Source organism: Ambystoma mexicanum, chromosome 5p (assembly GCF_040938575.1).
Source record: "Ambystoma mexicanum isolate Mex_15411 chromosome 5p, UKY_AmexF1_1, whole genome shotgun sequence".
Classification (NCBI taxonomy): Eukaryota; Metazoa; Chordata; class Amphibia; order Caudata; family Ambystomatidae; genus Ambystoma; species Ambystoma mexicanum.
Window position 1 is genome coordinate 1,286,416,320 of NC_090930.1, and position 22,252 is coordinate 1,286,438,571.

The window sequence follows — 22,252 nt, forward strand, 5'->3', positions numbered from 1 at the left end:
TCGACAGAGCCGGCTTGTGGGCAAAACTGCAAAGTTGGGGATGTCCAGTCGACTTAATGGCAGCAATACGCGAATTGCACTCTGAAACCTCCATAAAAATCCGGCTGGATCAATCTGGAAACGTAACAACACCTATCAAGACCTATAAAGGGGTGAAGCAAGGTTGTCCCTTAGCAGCTGCACTATTCAGTTTATTTATATCCGATATTGGACTGGCATTCGACGAAGTAAGATCCTTTCCGCCGAAGATTGGAAAGACCTGCGTAAGCTGGCTGCTATATGCTGACGATCTTGTTATTATGGATCAAACTCCCATAGGTCTACAGAGGAAACTGAATGCAGTAGTACAATATGCTGCATCAAACCACTTGGTAATAAATACAAGGAAATGCGAAATCATGGTGTTAAAAAATCTTAACAGTGGAAGACAAAACATGAAAAGCCATCCAAGATGGTACTTGGGTAGGGAGGCTATTCAGACAACCCTGAACGTAAAATACCTTGGAATGTTACTAAATTCATCAGTCAACGACGGCCCATGGTTGTCTGAAAATAAACGTAAATGCAAACAATTGGCCAGTCAAGCCGTCATCATACGGAACAAATATGGGAAATTTTCACTAAAACCGGTTCTTGCCTTCTATCACCAGAAGGTAATCCCAGTATTATTATATGGCGCAGAAAACGCCTTGGGCTGTAGTTCTGACACATGGTCTTCGCTGGAGCACTGTTTTTGGTCGAAGGTACTGGCGTTGCCTAGGGGGATTGCAACAGCTTGTGTGAGGTACGAACTTTCACTTATCTCGTTACACGCAAGGGTTTGCTGGGCCCTAATAAGCTTATTTCGGAAATCACGGCAGCGTGAACACATTCCACAATTTGATATCTTTCACGACCCATCTCCGGCAAACAACAGCATGTTATCACTATGGTCGAAAAGATGTGAAGACATCTTAAGAAATCATGGGATTAGTATGGACCAGCTGCATAATGACCCGAACGCTGCCAAATTAAAAATCTGGCGCGCAGACTGGGAACAAACTTGTACGCAACGCAGCACAGCTTCCATGATGAAGGACATCCCGCTCGAGACAAGGCCTTTTAACGTCTTACAACGGTACATTGAATTATTTCCAGACCCACAGGCTCGAAGAGTGTTCATGCTGATGCGGCTGAATGCATTTAAAACCAGTGAACGGCTGGTGTCTTGGCGTACAAATAAAGTTGAATCCTTGATGTGTAGATTATGTTCCAAAGACAAGGAAACCCTAAAGCATTTGGTCCTATTTTGCACTAATTTCCACTCTGAAAGGACAATCCATCTGGGCCCTTGGGGAGCAAACTACCCCTCCCGTTGTGCAGATGATTGGTGGGCCCACATGTTTCAAGGATGCGACAGGAAGCTGATATTACCATTAACTCGACTTCTGATGATAATTGAAAATCGACTGAACTCATTGTCAATTGAAGCGCAAGGAGGCCAATGTCTTGCATAGTTGGATGTGACCTTGGTAGGGGCATTGCTAAGTGATCCTAAGGGATGGCTAAGGGAGTGTTAACAGACAATTATTTTCCTGATGAAGTGTTGTATTGTATGTTTGTTTGTAAAACATTCTCTTTTTCTGTTTTTTTAAAGGTTTGTAATAAACCGATAAAAATAAAAAAAAATAAAAAAATTAAAAAAAATAAATGGAGTAATGTAAATTTCGTGGTTAAAAAGAGGCGAGGTTGTAGTGTCCTGCCAGATCACGTGTGCGTGATCAGGTGGTATAGGAGAGCACAGGAAGGCACAGGGAGCGGGGTGGGTGGAAGAGGAGGCGAAAAGGGAAAGTTTCGTTCATTCTAGATAACCTAATAAAGACGTTGTGTATGCATCCCGGTTTTGGCGCCTTTATTAATGTATGCCACTGTTTGGGGAAGAAGCCGCTACACAATAGATTTCATGTCCCACCAACATTTTCAGCAAAGTTACTCCACTGTCTGCAAGCGTTAAAAAGCCCTGCGGGAAAGACAGAATTAATAGAGTGAGTGCTTGCTGTTGCATCGCTAAGCTGACTCCATAAACGTACCACGTCGTCAAATAGCCTAATTCAATCTAGGGTTTATTTTATGTTGAATATGCCAACACTAAGCATATTAATGTGCAGAACCGAGCTCTGCGTTTCATGGTCTTGCCACTCAATCTACTTGACAGGGCAATTTCTAAAATTCTGCCCATGATTCCTGTAATGCTTTATTGGCACCTGCCACACTGGGGGATTGAAGTTTATACAGAAGGTTAATTCTGTTATTATAGCTGCTAATTTGATGTGGCTCCATTAGCTCCATCTGGCTTGTTTTTGGGAGATGTGTATGCAAAGAGCATTGGCGGTGCCAGCAGTCACAGAGGTATCATGATTTCATGCACGCTTCACACTACGAGAACCTTTCCTTTATATTAAATTTGCCATCCATATTAAAGGATGGATTTGAGTTCACATATGTCATGTGTCTGGGGCAACACTATCAAATAATCTTTGAAAAACTTGGTGTCTGAATGGATGCTTCGATAGATGCAAGAATCTTCACTGAACAAATGGGTGTTAATGGCAAATGTGTTCATACTCGTGGCAGCGAAAGGAGAATTTCTGTACATGTACATGCACTGACCACTGAGATAACCTGTAAAGGGACCGCATTTCAAAATGTTCTACATTATTTTCAGAGTTTTCTAAAATATTGAAATCCCAGTTATGTACAGTGTTTGTTACTTGGTAATATGCAAATGATTGCGGATTCAATGAAATGCAGTGGTGCCAGGAAATTTTACACAATTGCAAGGACGTTTTGAAACAATAGCACCGAATGGCTATTGCAAAAGTATACATTATTTTCTAAGTCTTTCTGAGGAAATAGATTATCAGTGTCAAACATACTGGCTGGTGGGAGGGTCAAGGGTTTACACCGTGTGCACCCTGTTGAAATTAAACATGAATCCGCCATAAGCATGTTTATTGCCAGCATTAGCACATTGGCATCATCATATAGATACATGACACATTAATTGAGAGGCCAGTAGAAACATAACATTTTGCACCAGTCATTTGTTGCAAATAGCGCCAAATTGGCGGACACCCAAGCAGTTTGTGTACTATGACCAGAGGTGCCTTGCTTAACACGGTGACCTTGATGATATTATATCGGTAGAGGAGGTGGATTATTTTCCTAAAGTCAGGTAGAAAAGATAACTCACATGTGTCAAGATGGGAGGCCTTATCCCCTTCCTCCTCACCTGAATCTTCTGTGGCGGATTCCCTTGGATTCGACTCCGTCTTCTTACGATCCTTCCTCCTTACAGGAGTCTTGTCCTTTGATGTCTTGGCTTTCTTCTCGTGTAAATAGGGTCGGGCCCCTCCGGAGGCCACCGTGGCAGAGATAGAACCCTGTCCGCAGGGACCCCCAGGGGGCCGGACCTAGTTCAGGGAAAAAGCACGAAGGCAGAAAAAACCCTGTTTCCAGATGGGTACCAATAAGGAGTTGAGAAATGTCTGGCTGCAGTTGAAGGCTAATGAAGTTGACCAACAACTCCGGTGGAGGGAGCCGTTAAGCTCTGTGATGACATTAGGGCGAAACTCAGAGGAAAGGTACAGGAACCCAAATAACCAATAAGTAAATCTTTAAGGAAGACAGAACAGATAGAAATGTCCGTAAATAACAGTGCTAAGTATGAGATTATGTGCAGGTAACCATAAGCGGAAGGTAGAATTATACCCGCCAAGTGCGGTAAATCAGTAAACAAGAACCGAGAGTGCAGAGAAGACAAAAGGCAGAAAACGCCGAACAACTAAACTGAATACGCTTCGGCGGAAACCGAGAGGTGTAGTACAGAAGCTCAAGCGAGGCGGAGCTGCAGAACAGACAAGGAGAGGCAAAGAAAAACACACGCAAAAAATGCAAGCTGAAGGAGACAGGTAACAAAGGGAAGAAAGTAAGTAGAGCACAGAAGGTAGGCACTAGGAAGGCAAAGGTAGCTGCAAGGATGGTCGGCAAGGAGGAATATCCAAGAACGAAGTTCCACACGAACCGGAGCGATGTGTACAGATACAACGCACCGGTTTGGGGGAGGAGTCAGAATTTAAAGGTGCGGACACCATATTGAATGAGGACTAGAGCGCTCGCAAGTCAATGCTTCCAGCGCTTCCAAACCTTCCATTCTCCGTTCCTGACAACATGTTTCTCTTCATATAGCAGTAAAATCTAGAATACGTCCTATTTCATTTGCCACTTCAGACATGACATCTCTCACCCTCTACAATTCGCATATTTCCTCTGTGTCATATATCCTCTAATATCAATATAAGGACTCATATCTACATGACAATAGTGTGTGATAAATCTATTGTCAACTATTATTATGTCTAGCATGAACGTGTAGGATACATGTTGTTGGTATTACTAACTGTTGTTGGTGATGGAATAGAGACTAGTGGTTTTTTTTTCCATCATCATGAACACATGGAAAATAAAAATAGTGGTATATATATAAATGATAGGGTGGCAGTTGCTGCCCTATAGATAAGGTGAGTCACACTGCCATAGGACCTCCTCAAAATTGTATTGTTAATAACATTTGATTCGAGTAAAAGATTTGACCGAAATATCGAAAATGAATAATGATCCGCGGTCCCTCAGACTGCAAAGTTTAGTAAAGATCGGTTAAAAAATAAAAAAAATTATTAAAAAGACAACATTTTTTTTCTCCAAAAAATTGCCTACTTCCCATTAATTTTCCCATTCCAAGGTAGGAGTAGCCGAGGTGGGGAGTAGAGCAACCACTCTACCCTGGAATGCTACCACTTTGCATACTAGTCTAGCACTGTGATCGTTAGCCTGTGTCGCACCTTAGGGAGCTGTTCAGATTGACATGAATCATATCTATTCCTGTTGCATTGATTCACATAGAAAGTGCCCTTGAAGATAATACTGTGATGTATTTGCCTGTGCCACACACTTAGTAATTGTTCTTGTTGCATTGATTCACATCAAGAACGTGCCCACTGTGGTTGCACTGTAATTTATCTGCCTGCACCACACACTTAGAAGTTGTTCTTGTTAGCTTGATTCACATCTAGAAAATGCCCACTGAGATAGTACTGTAACTTATTTGCCTATGATGCTCACTTAGAATGTGTTCTTGTTAGACAAACTTGCACCTAGAAAGTTACATTGATTCACATCTAGAAAGTTACACTGATTCACATCTAGAAAGTTCCCTCTGAGATATTACTGTTATTTAGTTGCCTGTGCCGCACACTTAGAATGTGTTCTTGTTACATTGATTCACATTTAGAAAGTGCCCGTCGTGATAGCACTGTAATTTACTTGCCGGTCCTGCACACTTAAAAATTGTTCTTGTTAGATTGATTCACATCTAGAAAGTGCCCTCTCGGAGATAGTACTGTCATTTATTTACATGTGCCACAAAAATTGTTAATGGTGCACTGACTCACATCTAGAAAATCCCACCTTGTTATAGTACTGTGAACACTGGCCTGCATCCTCCTCTATGAGAAATGTGTTTTTAGACCTGTGGTGCATGCCTTGAAAATGTTGTTACTGCATCTAGACTTGCATTCTACTGTTGCCTCTCTTACACCCTCTCCTGCTGCCCTGGTGTCCAGAATCTATATGCAGGTTCTACATCCAAGGCCACTGCATCTACTGTTACAAGTACATCAATCTCTAGATGCTGCTCTTAACCTCCCCCTGGGATGGAGGTCCCTGTTCAACAAATACCTCCTCTCCAACCTGTCCTGATCCCTGGCCTCCCTAAACCATACCCCCCATATCTCACCCCTCGTGGAGCATAACCCGTGCTCTAGCACCCAACTTCACAATCCCCTCCTTTATCCCCAGCTGGTTGCAAACCACGACCCCTCCCACCATACACCATTACACCAGGATGCCGCCCGCCCACCCACCTACCATCATCCCTCGTCCATATCTAAGATCAGAGGAGCACTCTGGCGGGCCAAACACCTGCTGCCTCAAACACTCATCGCCCACTCCTCATCCCACCCAAACACATCAACATCCACTTTCCATCTGACATCTATTGAGAACATCATGATACTCCCCACCCATACACCATTCCCATTATCAAACTCCCAAGCCAGAGGAGCCCTCTGGTGCTCCAAACAGCACAAATCCACCTCTACTATCACACCATCCTTGTGCCCACTGATGAACTCACCAACCCCTCAACCTACCTCAGATGACGCTTTCTCCCTCCCACTTAGCCCACTGGGGAACTCACCACCCTCTAAAGCTACTTGCCATACTGCTGTCCCCCTCCCTCTTAACTCCTACTCGACCCCCGCCAACAGACCCCCGTCATATCACTTCCCTTCTCTAAAAGTAGCTTGTCTTGCCCTTGCTAGAACGGTAGCCAAATCTCCCTCCCCCTTTAACCCTCCACCCTCTCTCACACCCCTATGACACCAAAACCCACAAAATGTTGGAAAAAAGACTGGTCCTCTCCCTCGACACTCCACACCTCACCACTTATGCTTCAGTCCAACCTCCCAGCCTCACCCTCCTCTACCCCAATCACTCCCCTCTCCCAGTTTCTACCCCCTTTCGCTTGACTTCTCACCCAGTACACCTAAACTCCCAGCACCCTCCAGACTCAATCCAAAAATAACCCACCTCATCGCCCACACGTCAAATGATCTATTCACCACTCTCCCAACCCCCTGTGACCCACCACTCGTCTCTCACATACCTACCTCCCTCCGCCTACTCTTCCCATCCCCATTGACATAAACCCCACACTCGACCCTCAAAGTCCACAGCCATCCAGCCCTCCCACCCCACCTCAACCGGTCTCAACCACCCTGAATGATCTTACCACACCCACCACCCCTCCAGGCACCCATGTCCGGCAAGCTCCTGATGCAATGAGCATCATGAAAACCACCTCCCCTCACAAAGTCACATGCATCCTGTTTAATGCCCACTCCGTAGCGAGAAACAGACACAGCATTTTTGACCTCCTCTGACATTCCCGATCTCATTTTTATCACCGAAACCTGGTTCTCTGACGACTTTGCCCCAGTAGCACACAAAGCCTGCCCCCCTGCCTACTCACTTATCACCCACAACAGACCCTCCAGAGGTGGCGGAGTGCCAATCATCTTCAAATCCTATTTCTCTGTCTCACTCATCAAATCCTAGCCATGCAATGCCTCCTGTGAATCCCTTCTGGTAAAACCCTTGCTACCATCGACTTTCAACCAGAGCTTCCTGCTCATCTACAGACCCCCCTGGATATGACAGACATTTTGCCAACAACCTCTGTGACTCAATAGCTACCATTCAGGTAAACCACCCATCTCTTACACTCCTGGGAGACTTCAATATCTGGTTCGATATGCCCAACAACCTCATGACTCATCCACTTGTTGACAGCCTTGATGCGCTCAACCTCTCCCAACATACCACTGGTCCAACCCACTAAGGTGGACACACCCTAGATGCAATGCTCAACTCCCATGACCTGGTTTATATATCCTGTCCCAAACCACTCATCTGGACCGACCACTTTTCCATTACTTTCTCTATCCACACACCTGCAGCTCCTCCCTCAGCACCCCCACCCCCACCCCCACCCCTGATATCAAATGCTGAAACAAAGTCACGATTCTTCACGACCTAGCAGATGCCCTGCTTCTCCATCCCCCTGCAATGCTGCCCCATGATAGACCCTTAACCATCGATTCCTGTGACTCCTGGCTTAAAGCGTCACTGATTCCTCTAACTCTCTTGTGCCCTGCACCCTCACACAAAGGACCAACCCCCAAATGGTTCACCTTTACCCAATCCATCTGACACAATCACTCTGTGATTCCCTCTCGCTACACTTCTACAACTCAGCACTTGACAGGACGGCAACCCTTAACACCAAACTGTCCTTGATCTCACCCTTCCCTTCACTGACCCCTCCTGATCCCATTACCCTGATGCCCACGCTACCTACTTTTGACTTCTTCAAACCCATCTCCAGTGACGAGTTCCTTGACCTACTATCAGCCAGAAAACCCTCCGATCACCCCTCGACCCCTGCCCCACCTCTGTCCCGAAAGAAATATTCTCCTCTACCTGTGCAGGAGAACACCCGAGAGCCAAACTAAATGACTCCCTCACCTCTGGCATATTCCCTGAAGCCTTCAAAATAGCGCATGCCAAGCCACTTCTAAAAAAGGCATCCCTTCACCCTCTTGATCCTCTGAACTACAGACCAATCTCCAACACCAGATTTCTCACGAAACCCATTGACCGGACAGCATACTCCCAGCTCAACTCCTTTGTAGAATCCAACAGCCTCCTTGACCCCACACAGTCAGGCTTCATAATGCAATATGGAACAGAAACCACTCGGATCTCGATCTGGGATGATGTCAAGGTCACTGCCGACTCTGAAAGCTGTGCAGCACTGATTCTCCTCAATCTCTCTGCAGCCTTTGACAAGGTTAACCATTCAATCCTCCTTGACCACCTTCACTCCCTAGGAATCTGTGGTACTGCTCTCAAATGGATTGCCTCCTTCATCACCAACAGGAAACAAATAACCTTCCTCTCCCGTTTTGTCTGAACTGCTCGTTCAGTGAACACTAGTGTACCCAAAGGCACATGCCTATCTGCTCTCCTGCTCAACCTCTACATGACCCCTCTACCAGGAATCATCCACATGCACAACCTCTCCTGTTACAACTACGCTGATTATACTCAAATTATCCTACAAGCACCATCCCTCGCCCCAACCTTGAAGCTTGTCTTTGCGAGATAGACAGATGGATGACAAAAAAACACCTCTTTTGAACATTCTTAAAACTGAAATCATGGTGTGCGGCAATACTGTCCTTCTCCCACATCCTCTCCCATGCCCTCCTCCCTCATCCCACCTCCCTCAAACTCTGATGTAGTCAAAAAACAAGGCGGCACTATGGACTCAGGCCTAACCCTCTCCCGTCAGATCAACGTATCAAAATACTGTCACTACCACCTCAAACTTCTCCCTACCTCTCCTACCCAAACAGACTTGCCACAGTTATGTCTATTGTGATGTCAATACTGGACTATGAGAACTCCCTATACCTGCGAGCACCGGCATACCAACTCAACAAACTCCAAAGAGCCCAAAACACTGCCGCAAAACTGCTCCTCGCCCTGGGTTAAAGAGACCACATCTCACCCACTATCCAAACCCTCCACTGGCTCCCAGTCGGACAAAGGGCCACCTTCAAGACCCTATGCATCACTCACCGAGCAGTGCACAAAACCGGCCCAATGTACCTACAAGAAAAGATAAAAGTCTACCTCCCATTTCGCACCCTAAGATCAAGCACTGCCCTCGTTCTGGTGATTCCAACCTCTAACTCTGTCAGGATCGGAAGATCCGCCTTCTCAACCTTGGCTCCAACTCTGTGGAACTCACTCCCCCACATATTCGACACACCCAAGACTAAAAATGTGGCTCTTTCCATAATGCCGACTATGGACATCTGTGGCGACTAAGACCTGCAACCCGATGACACATGCTCAATGAGATCCCGAGCAATGGTGTCACTGAATATGCTTATCAAGTCACTATTAAGCAAATGCACGCTTGAAATCCAGAATAGCGAGCTCCTGAGATCATAACTCCACCCAAATACTCACCTCCTTTATCACTATTCTCATTCTCTACTCTACACCAACACACAATTAGAGTGCAGCTATACACCTGTATCAATGTTGGCCTAGCTGCTCACATCTGAACATTACTCCATGAACACCTCATCATTCTAATAAAACGCAGCTACATCCCATGACAACTGGACTAGCTGCACACATAAGCGTCCAAGACAGGCCTAACGCAGTCAGTACCCAGTCTTGGTGTCCATCCTCCAAACTGCACACATTCAACTGACATCAATACCACCGCACATAACGCTAGTTTGCAGCTACCATCAGACAATTCAATTGCATTGGCTGCGCACATGATGCCTTACTTCTCTCAACTGACCCGGACTACGGTCCCCAAGGGCGTTCTACCTACCAGCGCTTTGAGGTCATACCAATGATATAAAGAGAGCTATATGAATGCCAAATAACATAACATGACATACACAAACCAGGTCAATATTTGCCAAAATGCACAGTCTAAACCACTGGACGGATTTGGACCAGATCTGAAACCACTTGGTCATGAAGCATTGGCTTGCGATCTATGCATGTTACGCTCACCTGGTATCCACGGGGGTGCCACTCAATACTGGATGGAGGTCTAAGCGCTATCCCGGGCCCTCTCATCTTGGTTATGTACCATACGTTGGGTAGCGCCTTTGGTTTTTGTGCGTTGAACTCTCCGTCCTGCGTCTCTGTGCAGGGGCGAGTGGTTGGTGCGGGCGTTCCATGGACCAAGTTGCTTCACTGGTCCGCGTGCCCTTATGTCAGGTGCAGACCGGCTGGGACTCTGACTCTGCTTGCTGTCTTCCAGGTGAGTTATAATGTCTTTTCCGTCTTTATTCTGCCTCTTTCTTTCCCTCTGTTTTCTCTGTCTTCTCTGCGTCTTGCTCCACTACGCTGTTGCCTAACGATGTCTCTTTTTGCTTTCACAGGGATGGTTGCGATCTCTGAGTTGCCGCGCCGATGGCGAAGACCATGGTGAGCTATTGATGCGCGGAGCGTTGAGCTGTTTGGTGTTAACCTGTGCTCTCTTCTCTTTGTACATGTTGCGAAGATGTTCCTGAGTGATGAGCCATCGAAGCGCTGCTTGCCCAGGTAAGTGCTTTGTTAATGCTGACCTTCTTCCTTCTCCCTTGCAGGTTGCAGTGAAACCCGGAGATGGGCGAGGTAAGAGAAGTGCAGTGTGCTGCCAGGACTGGCTGCTTGCCCAGGTAAGAATTGTTATTAATGCTGTCCTTGTTTCTTTACCTTTGCAGGTTGTGGTGAACTCCGGAGATGGGCGAGATAAGCGAAGCGCAGGATGGATTCGAGACTGGTTACTTCACAGGTAAATGTTCTTGCTCACTATGCTGTTCTTGTTCCTCCAGGTTATTAATGGAATCCGGATCTAGGGCTTCAGGATCGGCCACTAGAGAAGCAGATGAGCAGGAGCTGGATACGGTGAGCGTTACGCTGCAGATGTGCAGAAAAACGTGAAGCGTGTTCTTCTGTTTGGGTGTGGTTTAAAAAACGCAGATAAAGTAGTTCCAGGCCAAGTAGTTCCAGGCCCAGCCACACCCAAAACACTAGACCGCATGGCTTGGTTCTAAAGAACTGAGCTGTGTAATAGGCCTCCATGTTGGATTAAGGTCCAAAACTGGTATTGCTTTATTCCTGATAACGAGCTTGGAGCCAAAGGAGCCAGGACTGACTCCATGTATGTTTCTGATGGAGTTTTAAGGACATTGGGGCCAGTGTGAAGGGCTTTAGTCCCACTGCTGCCAGGGGGCTGTTATACCTGAGGGGGTCAGGGGCATGGATTGTGACAGGCATGGTTTGTGGTTATTCTATGCAGTACTTTTGTAAGTATTTGACAGAGAAGGGAGTGTCCCCTTCTCAAAAATAGATAACTATATCTCAGGGATTTACCCAAAACGAGGTGTTTTTAGAAATAAAACAGCCGCCATGTTGTCTCTTTCTAGATGACAATAGCCGAGGATATGGGAAAATGAAATGCAGGGAAAAAGCTATTTGCAGGTCAGAAAACATGCAACTGGCATCAGACTACAGGTGGGGTTTGGGGGGGGTTAGAGGGCACCAAGTGAAATTTGGGAGTTGGAGGGGGTCTAGCGACTGAGTTTGCAACACAAAGCTTTCTGTAGCCTTGGCAATAGCTGAGATCTCAAAGCAAACTATTTCACAGAAACGGTGTGTGTTGTGGAGGGAATGGGAGTGGGCAGGAGAGGAGGTCATCTGGGGAGTAGGGGGATCTGGTACAGATGAGGGGGCACAAAAGCATTTTTTAATATGTTTTTCCAATATTTGGGACTACGGATAGCAGGGGTATGTGTAGTTCGGTACCCATGGTTACAGTTACAACTGTTGGGCCAATAGTCATCCAGGTTTCCCATCCATGCAGTAACCAGGACAGACCATGCTTAGCTGAAAAGTGAGGAAGGGGCCATCCTCCGCAGGCCATGTTTCCTGATAAATGAGACAACATCACAACACCACTAAGAGAAATGGACCAGCCCTTTCTTTGCTTTGAAGCTAAGCAGGGACAGTCCCGGTTACTGCATGGATGGGAGAATGAATGGCATTTAAATTAAAAAGAAAATTGTAACTGTGCTACTGTCAGTCCTTGAGAGTTTTGTATTGAGACCATTCTTTGCCTTTTGCTGAATTGCATTCTGGCATTTGTAGTCTCCCAGTCAATAATAATAAACAAAATAAATATGTTTACAGCTACGGTAGGTTTCCCATCCATGCATTAACCGGGACACAACACTGCTTGACTTCAAAACAAGGAAGGGCCGGGCCCGCCCTCTCAGGCCATGTTTTCTAATAAATGAACCCACCTTACAAGACAACTTAGAGCAGCATGGACTGAAATTTTTATTAAGGTAATGACAGTTTTCATGAGCTAACTTATAAATTATGCTATGTCTAATTCCAATTTTTGATGTAATCAATTATATACAATGTAACTAGTGTTGTCACCAGTGAATGCATTAGTGATGTGATGTGTAATGTCAGCAGTGTTCTCATACAACATGTAAATTAGTGATGTGATCTATGATGTCTTCATTGTTGTCATAGGCTGTGCAATAGGTTGTGCAAAGTTAAGGTGGCTTAGCTGAATTTCAGGGGTTTTGTTGTGTTAAATTGAAACATTAACGTCCCTGCAACTAAAGTTTTTTATTTGAATTTCAAATGTTTTGTTATGTCATACATAGTTGACATTAATAATACAATTAGGCTAATGAAAACAATGTATGATGTATAGAAAATAAAATTAAAATAAATTGCACAACCACATTCCCCCCAAATAAACCTGCTGTTAAACAACTTTGTTTGCATTTGTACTTAACTTTTTAAACTATTTTCATGTATGCATACTGTTGATAAATAGAAAGTTATTAAAGTTTCACAGTAACTGTGTACAACGTCTGCACTCAATATATCTTAAAATAAATCTTTATAAGACTACTGTCCATATATATAAGTAGATATGTTATTTTTCTTCAATTGGTTTTATAGCCACAGCTTTCAACATACATGCACTGTTAGATGTAGCAACAGCTAGGGGATGGGATATTTTTGTGGCTCCCACATCGGATAATCACTGCTATAATAAAATACATAATGATATGTCTATTTTTTAAACACACACTGTATTGAAAGTATCAATTATTGGTCTTTGATCCATATTTACAGTATGTGTTTTTATTGTCTATTTTAATAACTGAAAAGTTGGCCCTGAAAAGTAACGATTTGGGGATAAGGAAAAAAGAGGTAGGAAATGGGAAGAGAAAAACACTAGGATTCATACATATAACAAAAGATTACAAAAAAGAAAACTTATTTGTTTTGCATTTTATACTTTGCAAATTTATTTGTGTTTTTTTCTAAAGAATGGACCTAGCATTGGCAATTGGCCAGTTGTTCCAAAAGAGCCTTGACCAAAGAATCTAGGATGCTACGTCCCACCTAGATTGTACTGTAACAGGTTTTGCACATCACGATAAAATTAGAAAGATCGGGTGCAGGCAGGATGGACTTAGGTTGGGTGTTACTTGGCTGAAAATAATTGGTAATTGAATTAGAAGTCTGTGCGACAGATGACAAATACTGCTCTGCTGATCTTGGTCCATGTGCTTTGACCTTATGTTTCACATGAGCCTTCCTATAGGATTCATCCACTTCATCCCAATGACCATGGACAGGATGTTGAATTAACGTGGATGTCCCCAAGCTTTGTGACAGCTTGTCTGAAGGTCATTTTCATTTTTTTACATATTGCTCACCGTTGGACATTCACACATGTTCAACCATGATAGCAACAGCAGTGATGATGATGTCACTTGGGTCCTGAATCCTTCACCGCCAAGGAAGAAGGCAACTGGATTGAAGATCGTTGCAGACAGTTGGCGATAGTTCAAAGTAAAAGAACACTGTACGGAATAGGAAGCAGAGGGCATACTATGCACATTGTGCAATAAAACTCTACCATTGGTCTCTTCTAATGTTCCATCACAAAGCCTACGAACATCAATAAGGATATACCATCTGGTCTGAGTACACTGGGATAATGTGGATGATGCCTATCAGAAATTGCATGAGCACCACAAAATAAAAATGCATTGGCCTCATGCATTAGATGCCCGGACATCAGCACCACCTATGGCACCTGCATCCACCAGTGGGACATCACTGACACTGAATGAAGCCTCAACTTCTGCACCAGTGCCAAATGCAGTTACTTTTAAAAAATCCCAATCTCTCGGTGATGAGGGTCTTCTGTGAACGATGCCTCGCATAGGTAGTCACAGGAGGTGCCACATTTGAGGACTGGAAGAAGTTATTATCTGAACCCCAGATTAACGGCTGTCCTTAATTAATTTTTTTAAGTGACCTTTTTTGAAAAAAGAAAAATAAAGAAAAATACCCAAAAATATATGTTTATTTTTATTTTTATTCCCTTTGTTACATGTTACATCCTTATGTGTTTTCCTCCCCTGTTTCATGCCCTCTTTCCTTCTCCAAAACAACCCTTTTAAGGGCCACCCTTGAAGTTACAAAAATAGATAAAATTGAAGACAGACTGCAAACATATATTACAATGGCCCTCATTAGGACCTTGGCGCTAAGTGTTTAACAGCGCCGTAAAAGGCTGCAGCGCCGTTAAACACTTAGCGCCTTACTACGAGGTCCCTTTACGGGATCCGACCTGAACGGCTGGTCTAGATCAGCCGTTAAAGTATGGACCCGCAAAGGGACCTTGGTGCTAAGTACGGTACCGCAATATGCGGTACCGTACTTAGCGCCTTCCCCAGTCCCATTGAGCCCTATGGGGCAAAAATGGGAATGGGGAAGGGCCAATGTTCAATGCGGAATTACCGCCCCGCCAACCTTGGAATGGGGTGGTAATTCCCCATTGAACATTGGCGGATTTGTTGCGATACCGGCACCAACCATGGTGCTAATAGCACCATGGTTTAGCGCCAGTATCGTAATGAGGGCCAATATGTATTGTAACTTATTTTATTCAGTTTGAGTGACTAAAATCACCCAATATGTTTATTTGTAACCACGGGTATAATGTTAACAGGGGGGCCATTTCCCACGGATAGAACTCCTCAAGTCATTGCTTCACTTAGCTGCTCAAGCATAAACCTGCAATTTATTGCATGATCCTATAGCCATGGCTAAAAATAAAAATATTTTTTCAAAAAACAAATCTGTCTATACATATGTGCATTGCACATACATATATTTATTTTAAAGTATAGTCATACCAATATTTCAAATAGTAGGTAGACAATACAAACTTTTATATGTGCAAACATATTAACACTTAACAAAAACTACACTACCCTAATAACCTAAAAAATATAATTTCCATACTTCTTGTAAAATCTGTGTGTGCCCTTTGTTTGGCCACCTACACACATGAGAAGTTCATAATGACATTTCATAATGTACCCATCATATTTAAAACATTTAGAAAACTAGGAATTGTTATTTAAACTTCTTTTGGCACAGATAGTTGTGTGTGGTGTGGAATACTTTATTTATGATATCAAAATTGATTATAAAATATAATAATTATATATACATTGACATTACAATACGTCTTTTATAATTTGGTGTGCTTATTTTTTGGCCAGCTACACACAACTAAACACAGTATATCTATATTTGTCCTTAAAAGTTTTATTAGTAGATAGAACTCATTTATTTTACAAACATTGTATTGTATTGTTTGTGTATCTACAACCTACTATTTACTTGTTTCATATGTAAACAGTCATCACCTTCTACTCTTCCTAACACTAAACACAATGTACATGGAGCAATTTATGTAACCTGGTACTTAACGGAAACACTTGTACATATTAAAATATACACTGTTCTACACAATGAAGTAGAAGATTGCAGAATGCTGGTCTCTCCTCTATTTTATGTAATCTTCAGAATCTTACCACTAAATGTATTTCATATTATTTTTAAAATATATCCTAGTAACAATCCATCTTCTACTTTACATAAAACACGTATTACCCTATCCTTCCAATTCAAACTTTTATTTTGTATGTTTATATTCACAAAGGACACAAAACATATGTTTTAAAATGTTTGTTCTAACAACATTAAATAACCATTCTTCAAACCCTTTGGCAATTTATCTTGGTGTGTGACTATAGAGTAATTACAAAGAATCCAATCTACTTCTGTGCGCACCCATGTTGTGAAATGTGCACAGTGAATGGATGCCCCTTCACAAAAAAGAATTCCACACGTCTTAAAAGTATTCTTACTAATAGAATCTTGACTATTTACAAAATGCATTACTGACATGTTCATTTTTCTACCATCTGCATTGTATCTTTGAAACAAAATCAATACTTACTTATTGAAAACTAGATTTTGCAGTGTAGATTGTAAATTACAACCACAGCCACTGTATTGCAGGTCATGGGAAGCTTTAGTTAGAATATCAGAAAAATGTACACTTCTCTGATCAGGGATACACAAATATATATACAAATATTTCAGCAATATCTTGAGTAGTGTAAACTTTCTTACATTGTGGACACATATGATTCCACTTGTAACTAATTCCTACATACCTATCTACACAAACACTTTCCTGCACTAATAAATCAAAGAGAGTCATTACACATTCTTGACTATCTTCATGTGGATTTTGAGAAAATTGTTGATTGCCAGTTGTAATAACTACTACATTTCAGGTTGACATTGCCAAATGTGTACTGTGTGTTTTTTTCAACTAAAGATATTTTAAGAAATTAAAGTTCCACACATAGCTGCTTGTCTGCTGTGGAATCTGCTTCTTGCATCAATGGCGTCATTTGAAACAACATACACAAAGCTGCATTACAATGTATTTATTTATTTCATTACTAAATCTGCAATGAGAGTACCTGACACTTGAACAACTCTCCAACTCCGGTAGAGTCTGTTGTTTTTTAGTCTTAAAAGGAATTATTTGATTTGAATATAGTTTTACTGACTCCTTGTGTTTCCTGGCTAAGGGTTTAGCAGGTACAGGTATTAGGTTCAGGTGAGGAGCATTTAGTACACGTAACCTATTATATTCTTCAATGCAAGAAATGTCAGCTGTTACTTTTCATTCATCAAATTTTATTAAAAATAAACCTTTTTCACATGTGACAAAGTTGCATATGACATTACTTTTTTAACACTGAATGACCAATGTCAATAAGTGCTGCTTCCAATGTACACCCTTGTGATTAATGAATAGTTATTGCATATGCAGAGCACAATGAAAAGTGCACTCTCTTTTCACAAATGTATCCTTAAAAAGCATGAAATGTGCAGAGGTCAGAGAAATCAAATATGTTTCTGCTACATGATCAAACTTCGCTTCAAAATGTTATATATTTGTACTGTGAGGAAAAGTGTGAAATGTAAACACTGTTCCCATCGCTCCATTGACTAGACCAAATCCTACATAAAAATTCTTCTTTAACATTACTCGTGCATTGATGCACAGTTTAAAAACTGCTTCTAGACTCGCTGTTTTAGAAATTGAATTCTCTAGTTGACCTAGTTAAGCTTTTGCTCTCTTATCCAACTCTAATGGCATAACATGACCATCTAAATCATCACACAATTTTATCTCCACAATATGTTGCTTCTCTGACAGTAGCATTGCAGAGTTAAACATGTTACACTCTGCAGGTGTGCACATAAAAGCAACACAAGAAATGTTTCTTTCCTTAAGAGTCAACATGTCATCAGACTGCAATCTGCATGAAACAAGTTAGAAATCAGTCTTCCCTGTAAGACTGCTTTCACAATCTCCTCAATGTGACAAATTAACTACTGTGGCACCAGTGGTCCAGGGGTGAATATTGGTTTCTAAACCATCAATCCTCCCCACACCTCTAGTACACCAGAAGGGATCCAAACAGATTGGAAACACAAGTACATGATAAACCTCCTTGTCCAATTTTGGTTACGTGGATGGAACAGCAGGCTTATCTCCACAAGGTTGTGAATCATTGGTTAGTTGAAACACAGCGAAAATACAATAATTAAACAATGATAAAGGGCATTGTCCAGTCAAGGTTGTGTAAATATATCTACTTTATTATTATTACAACATACAGTTCTAGCACACTACACAATACAACCCACCCTGTAAATGAAAACAGAGGACAGACAGTTTCACGAAGGAAGGGTATGCACTCCGGATACTGACAGCAGTATAGTCGGTAAAGAAATCAGTCTTAAATGTTCAAGGCTATTTAGTTTCAGCACCAAGGGAGCAAGAAGTTGTAAATGTTACTAGGGACCTTCAGAGAAGGAGCAGGGGGGACAGAACCAAAATTTACCTTGTGCTTGAGCTGTCGAGTCAGTTCCAGGATGCTTTGCAGCTTCCGTGACAGAGATCAAGATGGGAGACAGGTATCGGGTGGCAGGCAGTTCAGTAAGCAAGGCTGGACAGACATCTGCAGGCTGGCCTACATGGCAGCTCGGGGTCAAGAATCATTGTCTCTGTGTTGGTTGGCATATCTGGAACACTGATCGAGGTGCCTTGGACGGCTTTAGTGACTGCAGCGTGACAACAGTCAGTGGTGCAGAGGGTCGCAGTTCAGGGGTTGACTGCCTCAGAAATGTCCTTAAAAGACAGATGCTGGTTGATGCTTGTTGTGGCACTCCTCCTAGCTTCTCAGGGCTTGGGTCATTCTTTAAGGTGGATGGCCCAAAGCTGAGGAGAGTGTTTGCAGGCAACAGCCTTGTCCTTTGTTCAGAAACTCTCTGGCACTTCCCACCTAGGAAGCTTCCTGGCAGAGCCTAGAAGGGCATGCTGTGTGCTGGCTGGTTACCAGTTCTAGAGCTGCTGGATGGGTCCTCTGAGTCTGGTGTATCCCTCTGTTCCCTGGTAGATGTGTAGGGGAGGGATCTTGCTTCCCTATGGAAGACCTGGCCTTCCTTCACTGGTGGAAGCTGTAAGGCAGACTGTTCCTTCACCCATGGTCCAAATGAGTACTTCGTCTTACTCCTTTTGAAGTCATCATATGATCTGGTAAGTGAGGAGCTCAGCCCTCTTTTAAAGCTAAATGAGCCCCAGTGATTGGTGCAGGCTGAGCCTTCCTTAATAAACCAATCCTGGGTCCCTACCAACAATCTTCTGCTATGTGTGAGTTCAGGATCAGAGGCAAATTAGATAGCCAATCTGCGGCTTCGTAACTACCACACTCGCTATGTGAGAGTATCTTCAGACCAAAACTTAGGAGATTTTGACTAAGACTTTTATCTGCTGATAAATCTTCCCATACCTCAGCTGCATTGCTCTTGTCAGCTTTCTTCATGTATGCTGTAAAATAATGAGCAACAGCTGTTGTATCATCAGCAGTATATACATCAGCTTTTGCATTCCAAAGCTGAGCAACAACAGGATTGTAATCATTGATGAGTTGGAATTCCTTATTTCTTTTAACATTATATATATTTCTTGGTGACTTACCCATAACATGGTGTTGAACAGATGACATCAAAGTATTCACACGGCCAACTTGTGTCCTTGGAAAGCCAAACCTGTAATACTTGTCTTTACTTTTGTATTTTCTCTGACAGTACTTTCCACATGAGTGCCTTTGAAACATTTCAACTTTGTTCTATAAATCATCATTCACATGCTGAGAATAAATGGAACAAGTAACATATGTTTCTATGAACTCCATCACACAGCCATCATTTTCTTTACCAAACTGAGGAGCATCTTTAATCCACAACAGCATATGTATATGTGGAGACTCACATGCTTGGTACTCTTTCCTCCAGAAGAAATGTTTCACAGCTCCTAATGCACCATTTTCTTTGTTATATTTAAAGTGTAACATAGCAGAAAATCGGAGATGAAAAAACTGTGATACACTTACAGGGTCCATGGAGCACAATTCTCCTGTTGTCGTGTTTTCTTTCTGTGCATTACTTTCACAAATCCACTCTGCAAGACCATCCCAGCCGTACTCAGCACAATTTACAGTCACCAACCAAGTTGGAGGGCCCAAGGTTCTGATCATGCATCTAACCTCGGAGTGACTCCTATACCAGTATTCCGTGGTTCCTCTCATTTTAGCATAACATTGGAATGATTACCCTCTAAAATGTCATCTTTTTCTTTCACCTGTTGCAGCATCTCATAGGCAGAAATATTTTGAAATCTAGTTCCGGTCTGAAGTGTATGAGCAACACCATAACATAATGTTGAAAATTCACTTTCATACAATAAATGAAAAATATTTTCAACATCAGAGCGGAATTGGAAATCTTCAGAATACATTTCTGTACAACAATATTCTGAAGAAAAGATTTGAACCTTCCAATCATCCAATCTACCTACAGTGCCAGTAGGAGAAAACATAGGGAAACAACAACAACAAGAAACAACAAGCTTTTTACATCTGTTCCCAGACACTGGTGCACCTTTTGTTGCTTTAATTTGATACAATTCTAAACTGTCACCCATGACTTCACATGAGGGTAGAGGATGAATAGTGTAATGTTCATACAAAATATTCCCTTCTGCAACAGATAGACATTGGAACGGACCTTCACTGCTCTTGTTTGTTGACTCAACATCAAGCATAGACACGTCTGCCTTATCTTTAGTGGCAACACCATTTACTAAAACAAACCCTTTGCAATGTCACACTTCACTCCTAGAGTGCTGACATTTTCTTTCATATTGAGAGGTAAATACACAACGTTGCCTCTCACACCTTGCACTGATGTTTTTTAGGCAAGTTTGACATTGTTGTTTGCAATCTAATAATAACTTGAAAAGGATGAACAGTTTGAAATGCAATCACTTCAAACATGTTCAATTTTTGAAGCACAACAGGTATATCAGGCACTACCATGTCTTTCAAGACACTTCTTGGAGGAATACCAATTTGATTATAAAGCCCAAAACAGTGTCTACAAACTTAAAGTGTCTCACTTGTGTCAACTAAATCATTATTCAGTTGGTGAGCAGGTGCAAGTGGATCTAGGTCAACTGGCCTCAGCACCACCCACCTTCTGAGGCCTGCCTCTTACTTTCTGCTCTTAAATCTTTGATCAAGGCTGTTTCTTGCCCGGGCGTCTGAAGCGAAGGCCAGACAAAGCAAGTGGCAATTCCTGTTTGGGCCTGTCTAGACCTGGAGGACCCAGGGCCGGAACCCTGGCTCAGACAACAGGTAAGCATGCACCAATGTGTTTTCTCCCTCTTTCCCCACGGGCCATCCCCACCATCATCAGGCAACACCAAGGTCAGTCGCCAAAGTAAGCTGTGCATTTGTAAAATGGTTATTCTCACGTCACAGCTCGTGTGTGCCTGCTCCTGCTCCCCCTTCCATTTGTCCCAGTTGCTTCATTGTTTGTTGGCCCTCCCCCCTCCATCCCACCCACTGTGCTCCCATTGGTTGACAGGCCCTTTAAATGTGCAACCCAAGGCACCCAGTACCATAGCAGCCCCTATGACCAAGGACCAGAGGTCACAGACAGCTCCAGTTATGTCTGCCGTGGTAGCACCTAGCCTGCAGGTATCGACCAACTGCAACTGATCAGGTAAGTCAAATCTGGGTGTGTTGTAGTGTGCTGTGCTCAGAAACAGGCCTTTTTTCCCCCTTCTGGAAAAGTCGAATCTGGGTGTTTTCGCACTCCGGTAACTGCGGCATTGTTGCTAGTTCTCTCTAGGCTCCCACCAAGATTCCTAACCCGCCGGAAGGCGTGCCATTCATTGTTCATTGTTGCGAGTTCCCCTCGTGTGTCTTCCTTTGTTGTGGCACCGGGCGCCCCCTCCTCCTACCTCTGCACATTATTATTTGTGTGCCACAGGATTGCACATTTCTCTCTCTCTTCTCTTACCCCCTTCTCCTCCACCTACCTCCTTTGCACCACCTATGGTGCTCTCTGTCTCTCCCACCTTCTCTAACTGCTACTCTATCTCATACACTATCCCTCTCACTAAGTCTGGACGGAAGAAGTTCATGAGGGACACCCTGGTCTCCAACCCAGGCCTCTC